The sequence below is a fragment of the Sminthopsis crassicaudata genome, chromosome 1 (assembly GCF_048593235.1).
Source record: "Sminthopsis crassicaudata isolate SCR6 chromosome 1, ASM4859323v1, whole genome shotgun sequence".
Taxonomy (NCBI): Eukaryota; Metazoa; Chordata; class Mammalia; order Dasyuromorphia; family Dasyuridae; genus Sminthopsis; species Sminthopsis crassicaudata.
This window is the reverse complement of record NC_133617.1, coordinates 565,031,379-565,058,639: the sequence shown is the minus strand read 5'-3', so window position 1 is coordinate 565,058,639 and position 27,261 is coordinate 565,031,379. Positions and strand designations below refer to the sequence as shown.

Here is a 27,261-nt window from a genome sequence, read left to right as displayed (position 1 = left end):
GTTTTGAACTCGAAAACTTTCAAGTTTAATCTGCATCATTAATATTTTCTCCATCACTTTCTTACGTCTAGATAATCAATAGAACAATAGAATCAATAGAACAATCAATAGAACAAATCTGTAGAGTTTGCTCATTTCCAAAGTATAAGCTGAAAAGTTAACAAAAAAAAGTTAAGAATCAGCTCCTAACAGCCAAGTTCATGATGGCTCAGAAATGAAGACAAGTCAGAAAAGTCAATCAAGTTACCAGATTCCTTAAACTTACTACCCTGTCCAAATAGGTCATATGTGACTGTCTTGTTCTACCTTCTGTTAATATTAATAACTCTACATAATATTATTTGAGTTATTTATTCATTTTTCAGACATGTCCAACTCTTCATGACACTATTTGAAGTTTTCTTGACAAAAATAGTAGAGTGGTTTACAAATGAGAAAACGGAAACACATAGAGTGAATGATTTGCCCAGGATCACATAGCTAGTAAGTCTTTGTAGCCAGATTTGAACTCATAAAGATGAATTTGCCTGACTAGTCACAGCATGCTATACATATGCCACTTAGATAACCCTAGTAATGTTGTAAGGGCCAATTAAGGAAATATCAGCTCAGAAACTTGAATCATTGCTGTTTATTAGCTAACTTTCAAATTCCTTAGAAGATACAAACCCTGAACTTATAGAGAAAATAAGGCTAAAAGGGAAAAAAGAGAAATAGTAATAACTTGAAATGAATGGGTAGTTTAAAATATAAGGAAGAAAAGCCTAAGAGAATGGAGAGAAATAATTATCACAAATAGGAATAGAATTGATTAGCAGACTACATTAGAAAGCAAAATTCAACACCTCATTTATAAGAAGCACTCAAAACAAAAATTCATCAGAACTAAAATAATAGGTCTAAGAAAAATATATTATACTTCATCAGAACACACACTAAAAAGAAGTACTAATTATGATTTCAGACAAGATGATAGCAAAAAATAAATTTAAAAGAGGTAATGAGGAAAACTACATTTTACTGAATTTTTAATACAGACAATGAATTGATTTCAATATGCAACATATACATTCAACAGCACAGAAAATAAAACTATAATAAAGGAGGACTTTAAGTTACCCTGTCAGTCCTAGACACATTTAACAAAATAATAATAATAATAACAATAATAAAGTTAAGAAAAAACTTGATATAGAATTTTTAAAAATTTGATATAATAATTTTTTTGCCAATTATTGAATGGAAATTAAAAGGAGTATATGTATTTCTCAGCTGTGGACATTACCTCGACAAAAACTGATCTTGTCTTGGGACATAGAAACCTCTTGAACAAATGTAGAAAACAGAAATGTTATATACATCCTTTATTGATCACAATGCAGTAAAAATCAAACTAATAAAGGGCTGCTGGAAGAAAAGCATTAAAAAGCAACCGGAAACTAACAATCTTAAAAATTGATAGGTCAAAGAGCAAATCATAAAACTGATATATAATTTCACTAAGTTCATCTGGTAATATTCCAAAATTTGGGGGATGAGGCCATAGCAGTCCTTAGGAGAAAAGATATATCAACATACCCTTTTATTGACAAACCAGAAAGAAAAAGACAGTCCAATGAATTGGAAACATGACAAAAAAAAAAATCAATTAAACACCAAAATAGAAATTCTGAAAATTAAAAAGAATTATCAATAGTGAAACAAAAAATATCATTCAAACAATAAATAAAACTAGGAGTAGGCTTATTTAAAAATTATAAAACATAAAATCACTAGCTAATTATATCAAAAAGAGAAAAACCAAATTACCAGTATCAAAAATTTTAAAATAAAAAATACAAGAAATGAAACAGAAACAAGGAATACTATTAGAAACTATTTTACCCAATCATAGTCCAATAAAACCAAACAATTTAAAGAAAATAAATGAATATTTAATATATATATGTATATATAAAAATCCAATTTAACAGAATAAGAAATAGAGAATTTAAATAATCTTTTTTTTTTTTTGGCTAAGGAAACTGGGGTTAAGTGACTTGTTCAGGGTCACACAGCTAGGAAGTATTAAGTGTCTGAGGTCAGACTTCAATTCAAGTCCTTCTGACTTAAGGGCTGGTGTTCCATCCACTGCACCTAAACAATCCAATTTTAAAGGGAAAAATTGAACACCTCATAATAAATTTACAAAGAAAAAATTTCCAGGAACAGATGGATTCCCAAGTTAAGTGAATTCCATCAAACACTCACAAAACAATTCTCATACGTTGTTTACAAAAATAACAAAAAAAGAAATATTACCAAATTCCATGATAAAGATATAGCCTTGATAAATAAATAAACCAAGGAGAGTCAAAATAGAAAAAAACAATATAAACCAATATCCCTAATGAACATAGATTTAAAAAATCTTAAATAAAATATTAGCAAGGAATTAAAATTAGTTTTTGAGTAGGTAGGTGGTACAGTAGATAGAACACTAAATCTGAGTTCAAATCTGGTCTCATACACTTACTAGCTGTATGATTCTGAGCAAATCATTCAACCATGTTTGTCTCAGTTTTCTCATCCATAAAATTAGCTGGAAAAACCCAAAATCAGGTTATATAGAATCAAACATGAATGAAAATGACTAAAAAAAACAACAACAACAAAAATTATCTTCAGTGGATAGAGTTCTGGATTCAAAGTCAGGAAGCTCAGAGTTCAATCTATAATCAGATGCTTACTACCTGGGTGACACCAAGCAAATCACTTCACCTCTGTTTGCCTCAGTTTGCCATCTATAGACTTGAAATAATAATAGCATCTATAGTCTCAAATTGTATAAGAACTAAATGAAATAATTATCATAAAGTGCTTAGTACAGTACCTGGCACACAATAAATGCTATATATGCTAATTATCATCATTATCACAAAAATTATACACCATGAACCAATTATATATACACAAGAATGCAGGGTTGTTTTAATATTTGAAAAGTTATAAACAATCAACAAAAATTATAATATCAATAGATAATGGAAAATTTTTGATGAAATACAACACCCATTTTTGTTTTGAAAAAAAAAAAATAATAGCAACAATACTAGAAAACAGGAAGAAATGAACCTTTCCTTAAAATGATATATAGTATACACACACACACACACACACACACACACACACGCACGCACAAGCTACTATTACATAGAGAATAATTGTAATAATTTCCGATCAATTCAGGGATGAAAATGTCCATTGCTTTTCTATTTGACATAGTACTAGAGATACTCACTATCACCATAAGACAAGAAAAAGAAATTGAGGGAATAGCCATGGATAAACAAGAAACAAAATGATCATTTTTTTACAGGTGTTATGACAGTATACTTAAAGAACCCCAAAGAGGCAACTTAACAATTAATTGAAACAATAACTTCAGCAAATTTGCAGGATATAAAATAAATCCACATAAGTCATCAGCATTTCTATATAATACCAATAAAACCCAGCAGGAAGACAGAGAGAAATTCCATTTAAAACTACCAGAAAATGTCTAAAATACTTGGGAGACTTCCTTCTAAGATACACACATGAACTATATAAAAACAAACATAAACAACTGCTTATAGAAATACAGACTTTAATAATTAGAAAATATTAATTGCTTATGAGTAGGATAAGCTACTGTAATAAAAATGATAGCATTACCTAAATTAGTTTATTTAATGTTAAACCAATAAAATTACCAAAAATTACTTTATAGAACAATAAAAATTAATACTGAAATTTGCAAAGAGAAAAAAGTTACAGATTTTAAGAGAAATAATGAAAATATATAGGAATGAAAGGGTTATGGCAAAAAAAATCTCAAACAATATTATAAACCAACAATTACCAAATTATTTGACACGATAAAAAAAAGTGAGATTCATCAATGTAATGGAATCTACATAAAAAGCAAATATAGCTAAGACTCTAACATTTGACAAGTACAAATATCCCAACTATAGAAATAAGTCACTATTTGACCAAAAATTCCTGGAAAAAATTAGGAATATGGAAGAAATTAGATTTAGCAAACACCTCACACTTTATACAAAGATGTGCTTCAAGTGAATCATATAAAAGGTTAGGTAAAATTCAAATTAGAGAAACAAGACACGGAAAATTAGATATTAGATACATGGATTGGAGAAAAGTTCATGACAAAGCAAAAGAAAGAGATGATCACAGAAGAGAAAATAATTTCTATATAAACAAATTCAAAAAGTTAAGATTAAAAAGAAATAATTAACTTGGAAAAATCTTTGCAGCAAAATTCTCTTAAAATGGTTTCATTTTCTAGAACTTTGACCAAAATAATGACCATTCCTAATACCAAAGAACCAATGAAGCAATATACTATCCATGATAGAGATGGATAAGAAGTTTTAAAATATAGGATGAGACATGCTAAATATATATATATATTCTATAGGGCCAGTGAAGAAATTTGTTTTTCTTGACTTCACATATTTATTATAGGAATTTGTTTTTCTTTCTGTTTCATTGGAGTGAGGAGAAAAATGTGGGTCATATTCATTTAAAAAAAAATAGAGGTGGGGAGAGGAAAAGGATACTGAGGATGTGTAGTATTACATGCACTTTCAGATGAGATCATCTTATTTTTAGTTTTACTTAATTTTTTTAACTTTGTTACAAGAGATTTCTGATAGAGTAAGAATCTTTTAATGTAACATAAAAACAAACAAACAAAAAAACCCAATTAGACTTTAACAAAAAAAGAATAACATATAAGATTTATAAAATAATAACATATAAGATAAGATTTATTCCACCTACATATAAGACTTTACCTGCTCTCAAGTTTCCAACAAGTGGAGAAATGAATTAGAATTAATAGCAAACTGCAGTTTATATCAATACTAATCTGAAAAACTAGGTCAGTTCACATCAATTAGATCCTAGAAATGCTTGTGATTGAGATAAACCTTAACAATCAGACTGATTATAGTGCCACATCTTTACTCCGGTCCTTTATATGGGTTTGTGGTGAGTACTAAAACAGTGATAGAGGCAGACAACATAAGACACAGGAACATTAAAAGAATAGACAAAACATAAAACAGCCAAAAAGCAATTTCTTACAGTCCCTAGATTTACCTTGAATTATTCATGTAAATTATTTTGGAAACAAGCATTGTCACAGGAATTCAGTGAAACGTGAAAAACCATAAACCAAGGATAATGATAAATACCAACCCCTTAAGTGGTCAGAAGACATCCAGAAGAACAATGAAATTCAGAATATTTCTCAGTTTTCATTAATATCTTCATTAATGGGATGATACAAAGGATAAACAGTATATTCATTAAATCTGTAGGTGATACAAAATTGAAAAGCTTTTGAAGCAATAATAAAAATGGGAAAATAGTAAGGAAGGACATGAAACCAACAAAAGCATAGGCAAGAAATAACAAAATTAGGTTTCTCGAGGGTAAATGCAGACCAATCCATCTGAAGAAAAAAATCTACTCTATAGATTACCTACTGAGAAGAAAGCAATACAAAAGCAATTCCCTAATGACTAAAAAAACTGCAAAGGTTTCAGTGTTATAAACCTAGAAGTCAAACTATTTTCATCCTAATTAAACACTCTAGGATTTATTACAGGCTTGTTATACATCCAACATCAACCAAGGCAAAGGAATATGTGAATATTTCATCCCTTCTTTTCAACGTGTCTATTAAAACAAAAGAGACTAACATTTTAGAATCTATGAGATATTACTTAATGAAAGACTATACATTCTGAAGGAGGATGGTATAATGTGACCATAGATCAATGAAAACAGGATATTTTCAAAATACATACAAAGTGATGGGGAAGGGGTATAAACAATTAGGAGAATCAGGAATCTATTCTTGACATATTAAGTGAGCCTAAAACAAATTTAGGTAATCCAAAATAAGGACATTCTAGGTAAGAAGTAACTACTATGAAAAGATGGAGACAAAGTGACATAATAACAAATTAATGGCATGCATATGAATAATTTCAAAAGGGTCCTAAAGTAATGAGTGGGGACTCAGAAAGAATTAGGCCAAAATGGGAAAGCATGTGGGGCAGTGGATGGGAAAGAAAGAAGTGGTTTGGTTTAATTAACATTAGCTCTGAGGTTATCCTCTATAAAATCATAAAGAAAACTTTTATGTGATTTTTTGAATGAAAAAGAAATGGAAAAGGAGGCCATCCAATTAGAACCTTCAACACGGTGTAGTTCTATTTTTTGGTCTTCTCAATATATATTGAGTTTCTATAACTCACTCATAATAACAATCTCTTTAGTATTCAAGAGAGAAGGAACAAAGGTTGAAAAGATGGAAGCTAGATACTTTGGTAATTTATAGTTGTCTTTTTCACCAACAAACTTCAAAAAGCACTATAAGCAGATATTAGAGATAATAAATGCTATTCTTTTCCTTAACTTCATTATGTTATTGTTATGCAAAAAGAGATGGAAGAAATGAACATAGAGAAAATTGATTCTGATCAAGAAGAAAAAATTGATTCCTAAAAAACAGAAATTTTGAGAGTGAAAGACAAATTATAGATTTTACAGTTAAAAAAAAAAAAAGGAAGAAATCCAGGTATTCTGCCATATACTCCAGATCTGAGGAAAAGATTTAAAAAGCTCAAGAAAAAAATATGGTCAATATTGTATAAGATAAGTTAGCACAAAAAGGATGGGAAATTCTTATGAAAGAAATTCTAAAGATGTAAGTAAAAATCATTAAAAAAAGAAGCAAAGAGGAGACTGGTAAAAATAAAAACAATGGCTATATGCTGGGGACTCAATGAAAAGTTCAGATTTTTAAAAAATAAATATAGAGAAGATGGAAATAAGGCCAAGTAAATGAAGGTAAAATTTAAAAACTGTCTATTAAAAACTTTTATTTAGTACTAAACTCTCAAATGAGCTAACGCTAGTGAGGAATGCTTAAAGACAACAAAAAAGATTTGTTTATTTGCTTTTTTAAAAAATGTATTGGGAATAAAAGACCAAAGAAGGAATGGAACCACCACTTGGAGTAGATGAGAAGGATGAATGACCCAATTTTTATTTTGTTTCTTTTTTCTCTTCCAAGAAGAATGATTTCTATATGAAAAAGGATAGAGCAAAAATTATTAGCAAGGAATAGAAGTCCACATCAAGTGATGAGGCAAGTAAGCAACATCTAGCAGCCCTCAATAAGTTCAAGTCTCTCAGAACCATTTCTTAGAAAACCAAATGTGGAAGGGAGAGAAGGAGAAAACTAGAGAGAAGTGGTGGGAGAAAGTGAAACCTGTAAACCATTCTTAAAAGAATTACAGAACACATATTTTAGGGATGCTTTTTGAGCACATAAAAAGGAAAGCCACAATCCCTGAACACCATCTTGGCTTCATCAAGAAAAAATAATGCTGAACTTTTTTGACAGAGTAACCAGATAAATATATCAGAAGATGGGGTAGACAAATTATATTTCAGGAAAGCATGTGACAAAGTCTCTCAAACTATGCTTATGGCCAAAATGGAGAGATACTCATAAGATGATAATACTTATAGATGAATTTGGCAATGGTTGGATGAGTGTCCTGAAAGAGTAGACTTTATCACTTTAGAAGAAATTATCAATACATTCATAAAGTGTAAAGAGAGAGTTAGAAATAAAAAACCTGTGTCCATTCCTGTTATTTAATACCATTATGCCTTAGTCAAGTAATTTCATTTCTTTGGGCATCAAGTTTCTCATATATAAATTTAGACTAAATGACCTTTCTACCTTCAAATCTATGATCCTATGACCTGCTTAACTAAGCATTTTCAGAAGTTAACAAACAGGTCCCTGTATATTAACAATACCAAAACTGAAAAAATAACAAAATTATTTTTGTATGTATGTATATGCATAGGATAAATATTTCCATCAGTGTTTTCCATCAGCAGCTCAAAAGAATATCATGCTTCAACCAGGAAAACCTGATCCCCTGAAATCTCATCATCATGAGGATTGCGACTTAGCTATAGCTACTCAACACTTTCTCATCTCTCTTAGCTGTCTCTCCATCTAACTAGAGGGAGAGCTGTCTCTCCGTCTAACTAGAGGAGAATGGAGCACTAAACTCCTCCCCAAGTCTGTCTTTGTAGAAGACTGTGATCTGAATTTTCTAGGTAACTCTCTTCTTTCCATTAGCAACTGTGATTGGCTTTTACAATACAATATACCCTGATTCTGAGTACTTTCTCCAGATGTAGCCCTCCCCATTTTTCAGTCTCCTTTTTTTGTATTGTCTTCCCCCATTAGAAGTAAGCTTATTGAGGGCAGGGACTTTCATTTTCAGATTTGTATCCTCAGAATATAGTGGTATTTAATAAATGCTTATTGAAGTATATATTTAATTCTCTTGAATAAGCACATGCAAATATACATGTGTGCCAAGTGTCTATGGGGTCTTAAATTCATTCATTCAATAGGCATTTATTAAGTTAGTACTATGTGCTAAGTACAGGACTTGGGAATACAAAAAAACAAAAAACAAAAAACAATACTGCTTTCCAAAAAGGCCTAGTTCTATCAACAATCTCTAGAAATCACAAGATAACTAACTCCTCAAGATTTCCTGTGGATATGAGAAATAATCTGGATATGAAAAGGACCTGTATATATACATGTACTATAAGTTCACCAAATCTAATCCAGTCCCAACAGAGATCCACTGGTTAAGAAGGCTAAAAAATGAAACTAAAAACTACACTTGGTGACCAAATTGTTTTCCTAGGGCGCTAATAAATACACAATCCAATCTGAAAACAAAGATACCAGAAACAGTATTTTTGAGAAGGGAGTTAACATGATTTATTTGGCACTTGATAACAATTAATTAGTCAATCCACAATCACATCTGGGAACTAGGGTCTCTTTTCCCAGTTTACTATCAAACATTAAAGCTAAGAGACTTTTCAATTACATTTAGGAAACTAGTAGCAGGAACAAGATGAATAGTCAATGTCTTTACAACAGGTTGAAGAAGAATTTTAGCTTTTCTTATGTGACAGCAAAATTCTGTATTTCTTTTGTATTTTCAATGCATAAGAAGAGAAAGAAATTATAATTGCAAAAATGAAAATAAAAACAATATATAATATATAACAATAATAATATGATAAATAATGAATAATCTAATCTAATAAATCTAATAAAACATTTTCTTTGTGTGTAAAATCAAATTTCTTTTTTTTGAGGGGGAAGATAATAGTGGGAAAGATAATGGGGTGCTACCCATATGTATATTTGTATATTCTCTATTTACTTTGCATTGATTTGAATGAGCTACTTACTTTATTTTACTTACTCCATTCTCCCATATTTGTAAGCCATGCAAATTCAATTCCATGATTCTTTTACACTCAAAAGAGTTACATGGATTCAAATCATTTAAAGTTCCTAGTTTACAACACTTTTATCCCAAATATCTGGATTTGAATGTCTTGGGGATAGAGCAAAAAATGTTGACAGACCTAAGAATATAAATTGGGAAAGGATTTCCTTGATAATAACTTCTGGAAAAACTGGAAAGTATTTTGACAGAAATTAGATTAATATAAGCCTTTGTTAATCAAGAAGGATTTGTTAAGAACTTGCTAAGAACTTGCTATGTTCCAGGCACTAAGCAAAATGATGGAGATAAAAAGAGCATACATTTCCTTAAGGAAACACATCTATACATAAATAAGGGTATACAAAATAAAGATTTTTAATCTGGAGGAGAAGGCACATAAAAGGATATAGTTTTGTATACAGTTACATAGTTACATAATTTCAGATATGGTCACTGAAATAAATGTTTTTGTTTCACTCTCAGCTTTTGTTATAAGAAAGGGTTAAATTATAGGAAATGTTAGGGTGGAGGGTATATCCAAAAAGCACTGACATAGAAATAAAAGTTTGATAAAACTTTTTGATAAAAATAAAAAAAAAAGAAAAATTAAGAAATCTCTTAATGAAGATTTAAGATAATTCAGTTAATATTTTTTAACACAGAGATATATATTATATTATGTTATTAGTCTTTTCACATTGTACATGAAAGGTACTGTGCTGTCCAAGGTGTTCTAGCTTCAGAACATCCTTTTCTAAACAGGTGACCTTTGTAAATATATTGAAATATTATTAAATGATGTTAAAGAAATCTTTACTTACAATATCCATTATTAGCATGCAACGCTATTTGGCTTTATTACATGTTAAAAGTTATTTTCCATGGCTGTGTTTTCATAGCTATGAAATTTATCTATCCAATCTTATCTTTACTGTCTACATCTTAACTATGAAATAGGATTTTGTTTTTGGCTAGCTGCAGAGAACTTAGGTTACATCAATTTTTAAAACTTCCACAACCTTAAATATATCAAACTCTATTATGTGTATGTATGTGTGTATGTGATATTTGCTAGGCAATAATTACTTGAATATTTGAAAATGACTTTACATTTCTTCCACAGGAATTTAGTAATGTGTTACTAAAAAAAAAAAAAATCAGCAAAATATAACAAAGTGCTTAGAATACCTCAAAATTGGGAGATTACTGAGAAATTAAAAATTCTGTGTTCTGCCTCAAAGAACATGAGTATGCAATGACTAACAAAGATTTTGGCCAGGAATAAATTTAACTACATATATTAATGTGGATGGCAGCATCAATATCCAAAGATACAACCTGATCTAAATAATAGACTTGAAATGGGATAGTATGATGTATGAGGGTTTAGTCTTGGAAACAGAAAGAGCTAAATTAAGTCCAGTCCCTGACTTATACAAGCTGTGGGAACTTGGACAGATACTTAACCTTTCAGTGCCCAGGCAACTACATAAAACTATGCTTTTCAGGTAATTTGCTAATCTGCATAGAATTTCATTTTTAAAAATATTTTTCCACTTATATGTAAAAACAATTTTTAATATTGATTTTATTTTTATTTTGAGTTCTAAACTATCTCCCTTCCCCCTCATTGAGAAGGTAAGTAATTTGAAATGGGTTACACATATACAGTCATTCTGCATGGAATTTCTAGAGTTCCCTACATTGATGAAATCATAGGTCCTCACCAATAAAATAATATCTGGTATATTTTGACACTAATAATGAGACTTTTCTATCCATATGTACATTGCCTTCATTGTAGTCATTTTGGGGGCCTACGGGTTTATTCCAAAGATGCTGCTACTGTTCAAAACAATTGTGGAATACCATTTCTAAAATAGACTTCAGAGTCACATTATGAACCACACAAGAAAACCTGTCTTACACTTTATAACATCTCATTATGGATCAAAAATTATATTACCAAATTGTTCACCTTATTTCCTAGTGTAGAATCTGGGTGACTTGAGGCTAATTCTAAAAATCAAATCAATCCTAAAAGGAAAAAGATAGTCTACCACTGTGCATATTCAAGAGAAGATGCCACAGGCTCTGAAAGCAATTCCAAAAATATTTTGTACAACAGCAGGTCACACTGAATAAGGGTACAGCTCTCAGGCTGACTACTTAGAAAGCGAGAGTACTCATTTGCTTACTTGGTATAAATTCTTGAATGTTTGTTTTTAGAAAATCAATTGTATTGCTTTGGGGTAGGATCACAAAATCAAACATCTTGAACAAAAAGGGACCTAAGACATCATCTAAGTCCATTCCCTTCATTTTAAAAGATGAGGAAACTGAGGCTTATTGAAGTTCAAGATCAAAACAGTAGAGAACTCAGATGATACTATTATAGTTTTAGAGTCAGAAATGAACACAAGAGAAACCTAATCAAACTCCTTCATTTTAGAGTAAGGAAAACTGAGTCTGAGAAGCTAGGAAACTTTTCTACAATCACAAGTCAGCAAATTGCAGGCCTGAGAAATTTCATATATATAGATAGTGAATCCTCCCTCTTCTGTCTCTCTTCCTCCTTTCCTTTCTTTGTATAATTCTATCATGAATCTTACTCAATTACCTAACCTTTTCTAACTCTCTTAACTCCAGCTGTAAAATTTTAGTCCCGAAGATGTCTGTGATTCTCTGCATTTCATCTAAAATATCCCAATTACTAGTTTGACAATTTTAAAAAATGTTTGATACTTTTTTTTTTTTGCAATGATGTCATTTCTAATTGCTATACTACAAAGAGAACCTCTCTGTGACAAAGTAGAGTTAAGCAAAACAAACCAACATATTGATCCTCAGACCAGGTCTAGGATGTTTTCTAAAGTAGGATACTGAAAAAGTGTTGACTATCTCAGAGGGCAGAGAAGATAACGATGGGCTTAAAGTACCTACCATTTGAAGACTTTTTAAAAGAGCTTGGGATATTTAGCCTGTAGAAAAGAAAACTTGGGGAAATTATAACTATGATCAACTATTTATAAGAATATCACAGGGAAGTGGGACTCAACTTGAATTCCAGCTGGACCCAGAAAGCAGAAACAGGAGACATGGGTAGAAGTCACAGAAAAACAAATTTAGGTTTGATTTCAGGGAGAAAAAAAATTACCAACAATGCTGCTCGAACACAGAATAAAACATGGAATAGACTAACTCAGAAGGTAATAGTTTCTGCTTTAAACAAAGGCTAGACAAATATAAGATTATATATCATAGATTTAGAAAGCTCCTTTGAGGCAAATGAGTTTAACTTTTTCATGTTACAGAGGATAAAACTGAAGGAGAAAGGGGATAAGTGAGTTGCTCAGGGTCACATAACTAGTAATTTTCTGAGGCTGGATTTGAACTCAGATCTTTACAACTCCAGCCCTTTGTACTATTCATTACAATGCTATTCTCCTTAGTGTCATCATGGGGATTCTTTTTTGAATATAGGCTAGACTAGCTGAGGTCCCTTCCAACTCTCAAATTTTATGATCCTATGACTGATTCATCTGACAGCATGTGAATATATATTTATAGCCCATCATCTCTATTCAGAGAAGGGAGATAACCCACTTCTTTATCATTGCTCTGGCATCAAAATTGTCCATACCAGTTTGCAAAGTTCATTACATACTTCGCTTCTCTAGTACTTCCTTCTCCCTCCTCCTCACCTCACCCCAAATCTTGCTGCAAAGTTGTATAACTCCAACTTGTAGACACAGTTCACATCTGGATTGAGTTCTAGACATGTGAGATATTTCTAGGTCATCACCCAATAAGAGGTTGAAGTATTGGAAAAGAATGAAAAAAAAAAAATGTTTCCAGTAATCATTTTAATGGGCTGTCCTAACATAGATGAACCTGTAGGCATTGATAACCACATTCTTTAAATTGATATTAGAGTAAATATATGAAATTCAATCTTTAAAAATGTTATTCACTTGGGATATCTGTTGACATTTTGCAAAGCAAACAATAAATGTACTTAAACCAATGAGTAAAACATTAAAATTAAAAGTCCTCCTATTTTTTTCTGCAGATTCCTTTTTTTAAATGCCATAGAGAACTTTACACAAGCTCCATGAGCCTCTACATTTAATTCCTCAGGGCAATGGTATTCATAAGTACATTGAGCAGTCTGGTCAGGTTCTGCTGAGTCAACCTAGTTCTGGGACTTTCCTTGCTTGTGAATGCAGTGCACAGGTCTTGAGATGTCATTATTTCTGCACTATGATAAGGCTCTAACTTAAGCTGCTTTATGGAAAGGGAAAGCCAAAGTTTAGAAAGCCAGCACATCACATATATTATACCAGTGTATCTTGAATATCATCCCATTTAAAAAGATAATGCTTGGAAAAGAAGTAAATTTCTTTGCATGGCCCATCATCATGCTACAGATGGTCTGGGAAAGGCCATTTCCTTTTGCTTTTGGAAGCTTAATTTTCATTGGAAACAATAGATCCTGACCTGATCCATGGGATACTTGATCCTATGTCATTTGTGCCACATGTCACCAGAAGGCTATTGTTCTCTTAAAGGATCACCATTACACCAGTGCCCTCACAGCAAAACTATTTCACTTGGAACAATTTGCTGAGGTCAATTGACACCAATAATGACAAAAGCTATGGTATGGGCTATCCATTCCATATTAGGTTGTTTAGGGAACAGTAATTGGCTCAAGTCGTAAGTACGAATGCAATACATCCCTGCAGTACAAAATATAAAGTTTAGGAAATCAATATAAACAGAATAATAGCAATAGATGCTGCCGTTGATGTGTATGCAGACTCCGGCAAAAGGAAATCAATTATTGGCTTAACTTGAGAAAGAACTATGTAACAAGTGAGGTAGTGAAAATCATCGGATCTATTCAAATAGAACCTAGGCAGCTACTTATTTAGGCTTTTTTAGGCAACCTCTAAGGGTTATTGATTTCCCTCTCACTTCTGACCATTAATCTTAGTTGTACCTCTTGAAAGCACATAAAATGTTTTCTTCGTGACAGCCCTTTGGATATTTGAAAATAGCAATCATGATCCTATAAATCTGCTATTCTGCCAATACAAACCCAATTCTTTTGACCGATTTTCATAGGATAAATTTTCCAGTTCTATAAAGAAATATTGCAAGGCATTCTACTCTATAACGAAAAAAAGGGGGGACTAAAGATTGGAGGCAGGGGATAGAAGTCAGATAATGGGAATACAGGGATTTTTAAAATAAATAAATAAATATTTAATTCACTGACTACTTTATGTCAGGTACTATTTTGGTTACTAGGGAAACAAAGGCAAAAGTGAAAAAGTCTCCACTCTCTAGGAGTTTATTTTTGGTTACAAATAAGTAAACATAAAATACAAAGTAACAGGAGAAAATAATAATGGGAGAATAAAAAAATACCTCCTAAAGGAGATGATACTTCAGCCAAGTCATAGTATCTGAGTGGTATGGATCTGATTATGGGATTTTTTGGATATTAAAGTGGGCAGGGGAAGGAGTCTTTGATTATAATAAGCCTCTGACAAGTCTTGAATCCTAGACTCAAGTCCAGGGCGCCTAACAATTAAATGCCTCACATAAAGCCCAACCCTTGAGAACTACTTCCTGATGATTATAAAGGGAGAGTAAAAGCGGGGTTCATTTTCCCCTAACATGTTGGCATCTAGCTCCTACTAGCAGACTCCCTATGGAACCACTCACAGGAGATGGACTGCCTGCCTGAGGACTATGGTTATAGGGTCTGCTTCCTGATGCAAACCCAATACTGTAGAATATTATGCAAATGTGAGTTATATGTAAGGGATAAAGGCTTTCTGAGGGTTTGGCAGGTATCACACACAGGCAGTGAAAGAATGCCAAAAAGTTAGATAACTTCTTTTAAAAAAAAAAGTTAGAAACTTCTTTAGTTTTTCATTACAAAATAACTTTTTTTTCTGGACCAGACCTTTGATTTCATTAGTATAAAATTCCTTGGGAGGAAACTCATTCTATTAATGCACATTGACACTTGATCTACAATTTATAACCTTAGAGAGCTTCCTGGGGCATTAAGAGATTACGTGACTGATCCAGAGTCATACACCTCCTGTCAGAAGCGAATCTCGAAAATGCACATTATGTATATAAGCACATATAGATTTTTTTCAATGATATCAATAATGATTTTATTCCAAGACATCAGAGAGTTTACAGAGAGTGTATATCTATATATTTATCCTTCATATGCATAATGGGGGAATTATCCTTTAATGAAAGATGGTATGATACTGATAAAATATTTCAATTCAGTTCTTCACTTACCACACCACTGGGCACTGTTTGATGGAAATTCATTCAAAATTATGGCCTGAAGTTCCTTTGAAAAATGCATTGATAAGGCTGTAGCATAAATATAAAATTTCCCGAAATTTCCCAAAGAATCACACTTGACACGCTCAGGATTCTTTGTTATCAGAGAATCCTAAGGCAGGACACATTTACTTCTAATGACTCTTCTCTTCAGTCACCCCCCCCTCCCCAGCATGTCTATGCCTCGGGTGACATACTATTCAGAGCAAGGGCACAGCAGCTGCTTTACAAGTCTTGAGGTACCCTAGAAACTCCCATATAGATAATAATAACAACCAATTATTCTCAGGTCTGGTTTTTCTTGGAATAATTGTTTTTTATTTGCCTTGTTTCCTTTTTATGAAACTTGTTTCCCTGTCCTGAATGGTTGGCTCAACAGTCTGATTCAGTGGTCTTCCCTGGTGTCATCTGTCCCCATCACAACCTGGATCTCCACCTGTTCTGTTTTCTGGAGGAAAATAGCTCCGAATCTGCACCTCCCCCACTGCTACTGCCACCTCTCCCCAACCCTTACCCCCGAGACTTTTTACCACACTCTTTCTGAAAATCCCAGGTAGATCTAAGACTGTTTGATCTCGCTTCCAATTCTTTGCGCTTTAAGGGGCCACGTAGCCCTGATGTCCAAGACAAAAACACACATGCCTCGGGCTTAAAAAACCATCCTTCGGAATCCGGCCTTTTGGACGTGTTCAGTGCATTGGTGTGTTGGGGAGAAACTAATCTGGAGGAAATGTGGAGAGTGAAGAGAAGAGAGCAAAGAAAAAGAGACATACAGATGGAGACAAAGAGAGAGAGACAGACACAGAGAGAGAGAGAGAGACAGAGAGAGACAGACAGACAGAGAGAGAGAGACAGAGACAGAGACAGACAGAGACAGAGAGACAGAATCAGAGAGACAGAGAAACAGAGAGAGACAGAGAAAGAGACAGATACAGAGACAGAGAGATAGAGACAGAGAGAGACAAAGACAGAGAGACGGAGAGACACACAGAGAGAGAGAGATGCAAGTGCCCCCAAAGCAATCTGCATGCTGATACTTCCCCCAGACCCGGCCAGGGACTTCGTAGTATGATGTGATAGCCCCCTTTCCCCTTTGCTCAGCAAGCCACAAACTTGACCTTCCTGAGCCTTTCAAGGAGAGCGGCGTTCTCTCCCCTCCCTCCCCCACGTCGGCTTCACGAGCGCTAGTGTGTGCCTCCTTCTGGGAAATCAGTAGCCCCGGACTAGCGCTCCCAATGAGCACACATGGGGGAGAGCTCCAACCTAGTCGAGGCTATCGGTGAGGGTAGAGAGGGTGGGGGAGAGGGAGGAGAAGGGGGGAAAATTTGCATATGCATCAGGCTCCAAGACCTGCCCTCTGCGCAAGCAGCCCAAGCTGCACTGGAGAGGAGGCGGAAGCGAAAAGGAGGAGGGGGCAGTGGGGGTGGGGGGAAGAGGTGGAAACTGGGAGGGGGCGGAGTGGGAAGAGGACAAGAGGGGGAGGGGCAGAAGCTGAGTTGAAGGAACGGAAGAGGTGATTTGCATCCTATCTGGTGATTGGCTTGCGACCGGGGGCTGGGTCTTAGAGGTGGTTTCTGAGTGGTTTGGTGGAGGAGATGACTGTATTCTTCCGGCTAAAGAAAAGGCCGGGGAGAGCGCGGGAAGACGCAATGTGGACCTAACCACGAGAGGGGCCGCAGTATCCCATCTTTGTTCTGTTAAAAAGGCTTTCTCCTACTTCTCCCCCTCCCCCATCTTCTCTCTCTCTCTCTCTCTCTCTCTCTCTCTCTCTCTCTCTCTCTCTCTCTCTCTCTCTCTCTCTCTCTCTCTCTCTCTCTCTCTCTCTCTCTCTCTCTCTCTCTCTCCCTCCCTCTCTCTCTCTCTCTCTCTCTCTCTCTCTCTCTCTCTCTCTCTCTTCTCTCTCTCTGTTTCTCTCTCTTCTCTCTTTTTGTCTCTTTCTCTCTCTTCTCTCTCTGTTTCTCTCTCTTTCTCTCTCTCTCTCTCTCTCACCTTCTCTCTCTTTCACACATACACACACACACACACACACACACACACACACACACACACACCCCAAAAATCCCTGTGATCCAGTCAACTGACTCTGCCCCATCTATTAAGAAAGATGAACACTCCTTTCTCTTCCATCTCCCTTCATGGGAGACCACTTTTCATTTCAGATTATCACGTCAATAAATATTCCTAGAGGAAGGAAGAGGAGGGAAAAAGGAAAGAAGGAAGATACTTTGCCAAAAGATAAGACAGGAATAATATATTTACAGATAACATACATATATATCTACATATATGTGTAAATACACAGAGATTATATTTTATATATATAAATATATATATACAGTTTTAAGCACATTAAATGTGTTTAAATTGTTATTAAGAAAGGCAATTCATAGACCCAGAAAATAGATCCACATATGTAAATTAACGCATAATCACAACTGAAACAAAACACAAAAGGCAGAAACCCAGAACACCCAGAGCAAAGACAATACACACAAATGTTCATACGAAATATGCATACCCTTTCTCACAGATTTCTGTGACAAAAAAACAGCATGCATTTCTGCACACACGCACACACACATAAGAGGAATGCAGAACAGGCACCTAAGTGCACTCACAGGGAATAGCTAGATCACGAAGAGAAAGCAGGAGGGGAGGGGGAAACATACAGGGATGCTCATGGAAAGAGCCACCACCAAACGCAAGCAGAATGAATCTGCATACACAATACACAAAATACATGCACCAAAAAAAAAAAAAAAAAAAAAAATCCTCCACGTCAGGACACACTAGAGGACACACACAGACTCCTTACAGCCCACAAAATCGACACACCCACAGACTCTCCTCCACCCACAGGGTGCGCACACACACTCTTAAAAGGAGCGTACAGGACAGACATACCAAAACATAGCTTTACAATTTTTTTTTTTTTAGAAAAAGTACCAAATGTGAACAAATAAAGAAACCCACCTTCCCCAACTAGGGAAGCACTATTTAGCTAGCCCATGTTGCCCGCAATCCTCAGACAGAAGCAAGGTTCAAAGAAATGGTTGTAGATTAATAAATGATCAATATATTGATCAGTTAGGTTATATATTGCAACTACTTCATCTAAAGGTCACTTTTAGAGAGTGTTCCTGAAAGTTACATTAAAAAGAGAATTAAATACACACACATACACTTTTTTTTTTATGGTAGCAATAGAAAAATCTATTCTATTTAGGCAAAAGACAAGAGAATGTTGATGTTTTTATTTTAGGAGTCCATGAATATTACTGTTGGTTTTCCTGAATGGGATCCATAACTTCACAAGCCTCCCAGCCAGACTGTACTACAAAAGGCATTATTAAACATTCCAAATAACAAGAGCTGTATATATATTTACAGATCTGTTCAAATATTTAACCTCTTAACTTGCTAAATCTCTCTCTGTGTATCTCTCTGTCTCTCTCTCTATCTCCCTTCCTCCTTCCCTCCTTTTTCTCCCTCCCTCCTCCTTTTTCTCCCTCCCTCCCTTCCTCCCTCCGTCCATTCTTCTTTCTCTCTCTGTCTCTCTCTCTCTCTGTCTCTCTCTCTCTCTTTTCTTTCTCTCTCTCTCTCTCTCTCTCTCTCTCTCTCTCTCTCTCTCTCTCTCTCTGTCTCTCTCTCTCTCTGTCTCTCTCTCTCTCTGTCTCTCTCTCTGTCTTTCTGTCTGTCTGTTTCTGTCTCTGTCTCTGTCTCTCTCTTTGTCTCTGTCTCTCTCTTCTCTCTCTCTCTCTCTCTCTCTCTCTTTCTGTCTCTGTCTCTCTCTTTGTCTCTGTCTCTCTCTTCTCTCTCTCTCTCTCTCTCTCTCTCTCTCTCTCTCTCTCTCTCTCTCTCTCTCTCTCTTTCTGTCTCTGTCTCTCTCTGTGTCTCTGTCTCTCTCGCTCTCTCTCCCTTTCTCTCCTCCACCCATCCCCCCATTCCTTCTATCCTACTTCTCTCACGCTCATTTTGGGAGTTCAATGAAATGGCAGAACATGAAGGGGTGAGTTGCATTACCTGCTCCCGTGTTAATCATAATTTCGTTTCATAGCGATTGCTTCCCTTACTTGCTAAGAGAAGAGGTCCGTAGATCATCAGGGCTAGATTTTTCTGCTTTCGAGATTTGATGGTTTCCCTCATTTTGCAAAGGGACGAAGAAAGGGTGTTCCCTAAAGAGTGCAGACTCTTCATTACCCTTCCAAACTGCTTTTTCTCCTACTTCAGGGAGTCGTCATACTTTCTCCTCCTTTTGGTTTCTTTCAACCATCTGCACAATTAGGAGAAATGCAAACTATATTACCTTGAACCTTAAAATTACAAACATACCTTTCAAGATTATTTAAATACTCTACTAATGTGAAGGAAATGAGAGAATTTTTAAGTGTCCACAGAAGTTAGAATAATTAATTAAGTATGGCATGAAATGATTTCAAAGTTCAAAATAAAATGTAGGAGTTTATAGTGGGGTGTCTTTTTTAAGTGGAAGAGTTAGTATTCCCTAGAATCAAGAAATGGATAAGTAGATCCATAAGGGAAACCAAAATTGACTGACAATGGAATCAGAATGGGTAACCCGAAGCCAAAGCATTGACTACAAAACTGCCTTACTTTAAAGGACACAAATGTGGAAAGACAGGTTTCTTTTCTCTCCCCTTTTCCCCAAAGTCCTCATAAAAAGTAATTCCATTTTTCCCTTTCCTTACTTTGACCTAGATCCACTTTTGAAGCAGTTTAAGTAAGTTTGAGGTGGCTTCTCCAGGTTCTTTGTACCTTGTGGAGTATTAGTTTTTCTTCAAAAAAAAAAAAAAAAAAAAAAAATGGAAATGAAAAGAAATAAAGGGAGAACCAAAGGTTCTCAAGATGATGATTTAGGTGGAGAAATCTCTTCTTGGAACATTTTCACCAAAAATAAAAATAAATTGCACTAAATTGGTTTAAGTCTTTAAAAAAGAGAAATAAATGCTTAGTCACTCTCAACATAAAACAATTTGACATTATTTCTATTTAAAGTCAAATATCAATTTTCCTGAGGAGTCCAGGGGAGTTCTTCACATCTGAGAAACTCTAATCTTGGGCAGGTTTGAAACAGCTTATGAAATCTGACTTAGAAAACCTTATCTGGTACTACCATTTGATCACAAAAAGCTAAAGCTATGATGCATTTTAATTATATTAAAAACAGCTTGTTATCTAATCAATTACTTTCCCCAGTGACTGACCAAATTGCTTGAATATTTCTCCAATTGCTCAAGTTGCTGTCTCTCTTTCGTGGTGCTGAAATATACCACTTTTATATGCCAGGCCCAGATATATTTGGACAAAGAAATACCTGTAAAATGCAGAAGAGTGTAAATGCAAAAGAGTGAAAAGAAATTGAGTCAAAAAAAGCAGTAAACAGGAACCTTTATTTTTAAAAAGTCATTTCATTGTACCAGAACTTTTCAAGTTGAGATGGGGGGGGGGGGAGGTGACAATGAAGAAAAAAGGAATGGGAGAGAATAAAAGAAGTCTGCTACTAGTGCCATTGTGGATTCAGGGGGAAATGGTAATATTGGATTGTTATTATTCAAAGTCTTACAAGTAATAAAACATATTTTCAGGACTGTATGGTAGTCAGAATATTTTTTTTTCCTATTTCATAAATCCTTTGGAATACTCAGGGCAACTGAAGAGTTTTCTAGTTCTTTCTGATCAGAGATATTCATCCAGGGACATTATCCAAATCTGCTAAAGAATGAAGGCTGCTTATCATGCATCTTCCATCTCCAGTAATGTGTTGCATTCAATTATAAGCAATTTAGTCAATCAGTGCTGTTATGGGAGAGGGGAGTATTAAAAATAGGTTTTCTATAGCCTCAGAACTCTAATTCAGAAAGAAAATCTAAAATTACATATGTATCATTTTTTTATATAAAAATAAATATGTAATCTGCTAGTCTTCTCCCTTTCCATAGCTTCTCCCTTTCCCTTTTATCACCCTCTTCCTTGTATCACTTTTGGGATTCACAACTGCTTTCCATTCCAAAATCTCTGAATCTGATAGAAAAAAAGGCTTGAAATCTTGAAAAAAATCTTCTGGGATCACCAGAGACAAAGATTCTTAGTTCAAAAAAAAAATATTTGCTTGGACGTTTTTCAGGGTTATCTTCATAAGATTCCTGGCTAGTGGGAGCCCCTAGAATGGGAAGATGATTCATAATTTGTAAGTCACAAAATGAAGCCATTCCATTACTATAAGTTACAAGTTGGGTTATATCTAGTCACATGATATTTAGGTCTATTAGCAGAACATCCGACAGAGATAACTTGCTTCATACATTGAAATGGTAATCCTGGTCAAATAATTGCCAGAGATGACTATTTTGGGAAATCTGGCCCATTCTCTCTCCACTAACTTATCGTGGTCCATCTTGGGGGGAAAAGGAGGGCAGGGGGAGAAAGAAAAAAAGAAAGGGGTGGGGGAAGTGAGGATAAAAGCATTGACATGTTTTCTAAACAAAACCCTAAAGGTTAAAACAATCCAAAGAAATGCTTTCTAGCAGAAGAGAAAATGCAGAACACTAAGGCTTTCATTCCCTGCTTGTCACCTATTACCCTGCACAGATGCCTGCAGACACATAGGGGAGGGAGGAGGAATGGAGGGGGAGGAACAAATGAAAACCAGATACTGCACTGCAGACACATTTCAGCATTTTACCAATTCTTTCCCTTTCAGCACAACTGTTTTTGGAACTATTTTATGTCTTGAGTTTTTAGAAAAGAAAAATCTTTATTTAAAAGAGTAGGTGGTACGAAATGAAGCAACCCCACTTAGGACAAAAGCTAGATGTAAAGAAAACTTCAGAGAATAGATGATTTGTCAATCCTATCCCCTTCATTCCCTTCCTCACCTTCACTCCAATCCCCACCTCAGAGAGGTTCCCTGGATAAACTGCATTGAGTACCTCAACCTCAAAGTTCACAAAGAAAAGATCTGAAATTCCCAGATCAAAATGGACATTTGGGGACTGAAAAAAAAAAAAAAAAAAAGAATAGAAAACAAATTGTGGGAAGTAGAAGTGTACTCTTGGAGAGAAATTAGTGAAAAAAGCAGAGAATCAGAAAACTACACAAGAACTCCCCAGGAGGAGAGCTGTTAACTCCACAGAGACTTTGGAACCCCAGAACATGATTCTTGACAGCTGCCCCTCTTTATGCTCCATTCCAATATCTTTTTAGTGAAGCGATAATCCCTCTTCTCTTGGAAGAAATATATAATAAAAATAACTTTTTTTTTATTGGGATTAGCAGAAGCTAAGAATGTGGGAAGGATAGATGAATGGGGGGATGGGAGTAGAAGGTATTGTTTCAGTCTATTTTCCCCAAGATTGAGCATAATAAAATAATAAAAGTAGTTCAACTTAAAGAAACCATAGTTATTTGAAAAGATAGCTTGGGATTTTATGCATCTAGATATGATTATAAGACTACTTTAAGAACAACAGGAAGTAGGTTTACCATAAAAGAATGATGCTCATATTCTGACCATCTAAGTAAAAAGAAAGCAAACCTCCAGCTTTAATACAAAGCTATTAGGTTTTCCTTTTTTACCTTTCTTTTAAATTGCCTTTACATCCTATCTGAAGATGGTTAGGATCTAAATTTTCCCATATAACTGATTTTTCTCTTGTATAAAAGTCCTTTGTATACAACTCTGATAAACATATTGAACTTGAAATATTGAAATTCAAGTCTGATGTCTGAAGACTTTGATAATAGGGACTATAACTCGATTGTTGTCTATTTCTTATTGTATATTTATTTCTGACTCATTAACACAAAGACACAGTGCTGGAGCAATTTTCTAAATTTAATCCTATACAACTACTACTTAGACTAACAATATGTGCCAATTTTAAGGATTTTCCACAAATTATTTTTAATTTCCCTTATGATTTTTTACATGAAAATGAATTGCTTCTATAATCTTTCTAAAAAGTGCATATATGTTCTTTCATAACTAAGATAAAAATAAATATCAAACTTTTGTTCAATCTTTTATTTTTTCCCAAATTTTAAAAACATTTTTACTTAAAGTTTTGAATTTCAAATTCTATCACTCTCCCTTCTCTTCCCTTCCCCTGAGACAGTAAGCAATAGACATGGGTTATACATGCACAGTTATAGAAAACGTTTCCATATTAATCATTTTGTACAAGAAGACTCAAATAAAAGAAAAAAATAATAAAAGAAAGTGAAAAAGAGCATGCTTCAGAAAGATGTGTTCAATCAATAGCAATTCTTTCTCTGGAGGCAAATAATATGCTTCAGCATTTGGTATTGCCTTGGATCACTGTATTGCTGAAAATAGCTAATTCTATTCTTTCTAATTTTCATTCAGTTATTCATTCACTTTAATTTTCATTCAGTTATTCATTGTATAATATTGCTATTACTAGGTACAACAGTTCTCCTGGTTCTGTTCACTCCATTATGTAACAGTTCATATAAGTTTTTCTAGGCTTTTCTGAAATTATTCTGCTTGTCATTTCTTACAACACAATAATATTCAATTACAATTATATACCACAGCTTGCTTAACCATTCGTCATTTGATGGACATCCCTTTGATTCCCATTTCTTAATCACAACAAAAAGAGCTGCTTTAAATATTTTTGTATGAAAATTCCCTGCCACTCGTTTTTGAATGTCTTTAAGATATAGACCTAGTAATGCTATTGCTAGGTCAAAGAGTATGGACAGTTTGCATAGTTCCAAATTATTCTCCAGAATGGTCAGGTTACAACTCCCAACAATAATATATTAATACCCCAGTTTTCTCACATCCCCTCTAACACCCCAAATTTTATTTATTTTTTGTCATATTAACCACTCCGAGAGGTATGGGGTGGTACTTCAGAATTGTTTTTATTTGCATTTCTCTTCTCTTATCAATAGTGATTTAGAACATTTTCATATAACTATAGATAGATTTGATTTCTTTGTCTCAAAATTGCTGTCCATATCTTTTGACCATTTATCAACTGGGGAATGATTTATATTTTTGTAAATTTGACTCAGTTCTCTATACATTTGAGAAATTAAGCCTTTATCAGAGATACTTGTTGCAACATTTCTTTCCACTTTTCTTCTTTCCTTATAATTGTGTTTATTGTAAAAATGATAGTTTTTATTTGTGCAAAAACTTGTAATTTTATATAATCAGAATTATTTATTTTACATTTTGTAATGCTTCCATATTTTTTGTGGTCTTTTATTCCAATCTCTCTCAATTGGATTATGGTATCATCTTTTATATGTAAATCATGTACCTATTTTGACTTTATCTTACTATAAGGTGTTATCCTAATTTCCAGTTTGTTCCAAAGGTTTAGATCTTTGGAGTTATTATGTGCTGAATTACATTTACTATAATATAACTTGTAGCTAATCTATTCTACTGATCCACTACTCTGTTTCTTAGTCAGTAACAGATCATTTCCATAATTATTATTTTACAATATAATTTGAGATCTAATAGGACTAGACCACCTTCTTTCACATTTTTCCATTAATTACCTTGAGTTTTTGTTCTTTGAGATTAATTTTGTTATTATGTTTTCTAGCTTTATAAATTTTTTGATAGTTTGCACTGAATAAATGAGTTAATTTAGGTGGAAATGTCATTTTAATATGTTGGATTGGCCAAGTCATGAGAAATTAATATTTTTTCATTTGTTTAGATTTGGCTTTATTTTATATTATCTTATTTTTATTTTATAGTTGTGTGAGAGTTATTTTATAGTTGTGCTCATATAATTCCAAGCATGTTATATTGTCTACAATTATTATAAATGGGATTTCTCTTTTGCTGTTGGACTTTGTTGGTATAGAAATACTAATGATTTATGTGGTTTATTTTATATCCTGCAACTTTCTTTAAGTTAACAATTTCAAGTAATTTTTCAGTTGATTCTCTAAGATTTTCTAAATATAACACCATATCATCTGTAAAGAGTAATAGTTGTATTTCCTCATTGCCTATTCTAATTTCTTTTTCTTCTCATTGCTATAGCTAATATTTCTAGTATAATATTAAATAATAAAGATGATAATAGCCATTCTTGCTTTATTCTAATTGCACTAAGAAGGCTTTTAGCTTATCCCCATTACAGAGTATGTTTGCTGATGGTTTCAGATAAATATTGCTTATCATTTTAAAGTAAGCTCCATTTACTCCTATGCTCTTTAATGTTTGTTTTTTAAATAGGAATGAGTGCTGTATTTTGTCAAAAGGTTTTTCTGCATTTATTGAGATAATGGTATGATTTCTATTAGTTTTGTTTTGATATGGTCAATTTTGCTGATAGTTTTCCTAATATTCAATCAGCCCTGCATTCCTGGTATAAGTCCCATCTAGTCAAAATGTATGATCTTTATGATATTTTGCTGTAATCTCTTTGTTATATTTTATTTAACATTTTTGCATTGATATTCATTAGGGAAATTTATCTATGAATTTCTTTCTTTCTTTTGGTTCTTCCTGGTGTGGGTATCAGCATTATATTGGAATTTCGTAGAACTCTCTCTTCAGCTATTTTTTGAAATAATTTATATAGAATTAGAATTAATTATACTTTAAATGTTTGGTAGAATTCATTTGTGAATCCATCTGATTCTGAGAATTTTTTCCTTAGGAAGTTCACTGATAGTGTGTTCAATTTATTTTTCTGAGATTGAGTTAATGCATTTTATTTCTTTTCCTGTTTTGTGGGTAATTTATATTTTTGTAGATATTCATTTAATTTATCATTTTAATTTATCATAATTAATTCATTTAAATTGTCAAATGTATTGGCTTATAATTGGACAAAATAGCTCCTGACAATTGTCTTCGTTTCCCCTTCATTGGAAGTGAGTTTGTCCCTTTCACTTCTGATACTAATAATTGGGTTTTCTTTTTTTCCTTTTTTTAAAAAAAAAAATCAAATTAACCAATGGTTTATTTATTTTATTGCTGTTGTTGTTTTCATGAAGTAAGCGTCTAGTTAAATTTATTAGTTTAATGTTTTACTTTCAATTTTATTAATCTTTCTGCTGATTTTTCAGCATGTCAAATTTAGTGTTTAAGAATTTTTAATTTGTTCTTTTTCTAATTTTTTAGTTGCATGGCTAATTTATTGATATTGTTTTCCCTCTATTATACTTATGTAAGTAATTAGAGATATAAATTTCCTCTAAGTACTGCTTTGACTGCATCCCATAAATTTTGATGTTTTCATTGTCTTCATTTTCCTTAATGATATTATCAATTGTTTCAATGATTTGTTCTTTGACCCAACTGTTTTTTAGAATTATATTATTCATTTTCCAATTAATTTTTAATCTCTCTTTCCATTGCCATTATTGAATGTAATTAATATTGCATTATGATCTGTAGAGGACATATTTCCTGTTTCTGCTTTTCTACATTTGGTTG

General features: G+C 33.5%; 1 long non-coding RNA gene across 1 annotated transcript in view; it reads right to left on the bottom strand.

Moving 5' to 3' along the window:
• The window catches only part of LOC141550967 (uncharacterized), a 195,418-nt gene extending 175,377 nt beyond the window's left edge, over positions 1-20,041 (bottom strand). Inside the window, exon 1 of the long non-coding RNA XR_012484754.1 lies at positions 19,821-20,041. This is a non-coding gene — a long non-coding RNA (uncharacterized LOC141550967). The remainder of the gene's footprint in view (positions 1-19,820) is intronic.
• Between the last annotated feature and the right edge of the window lie 7,220 nt (positions 20,042-27,261).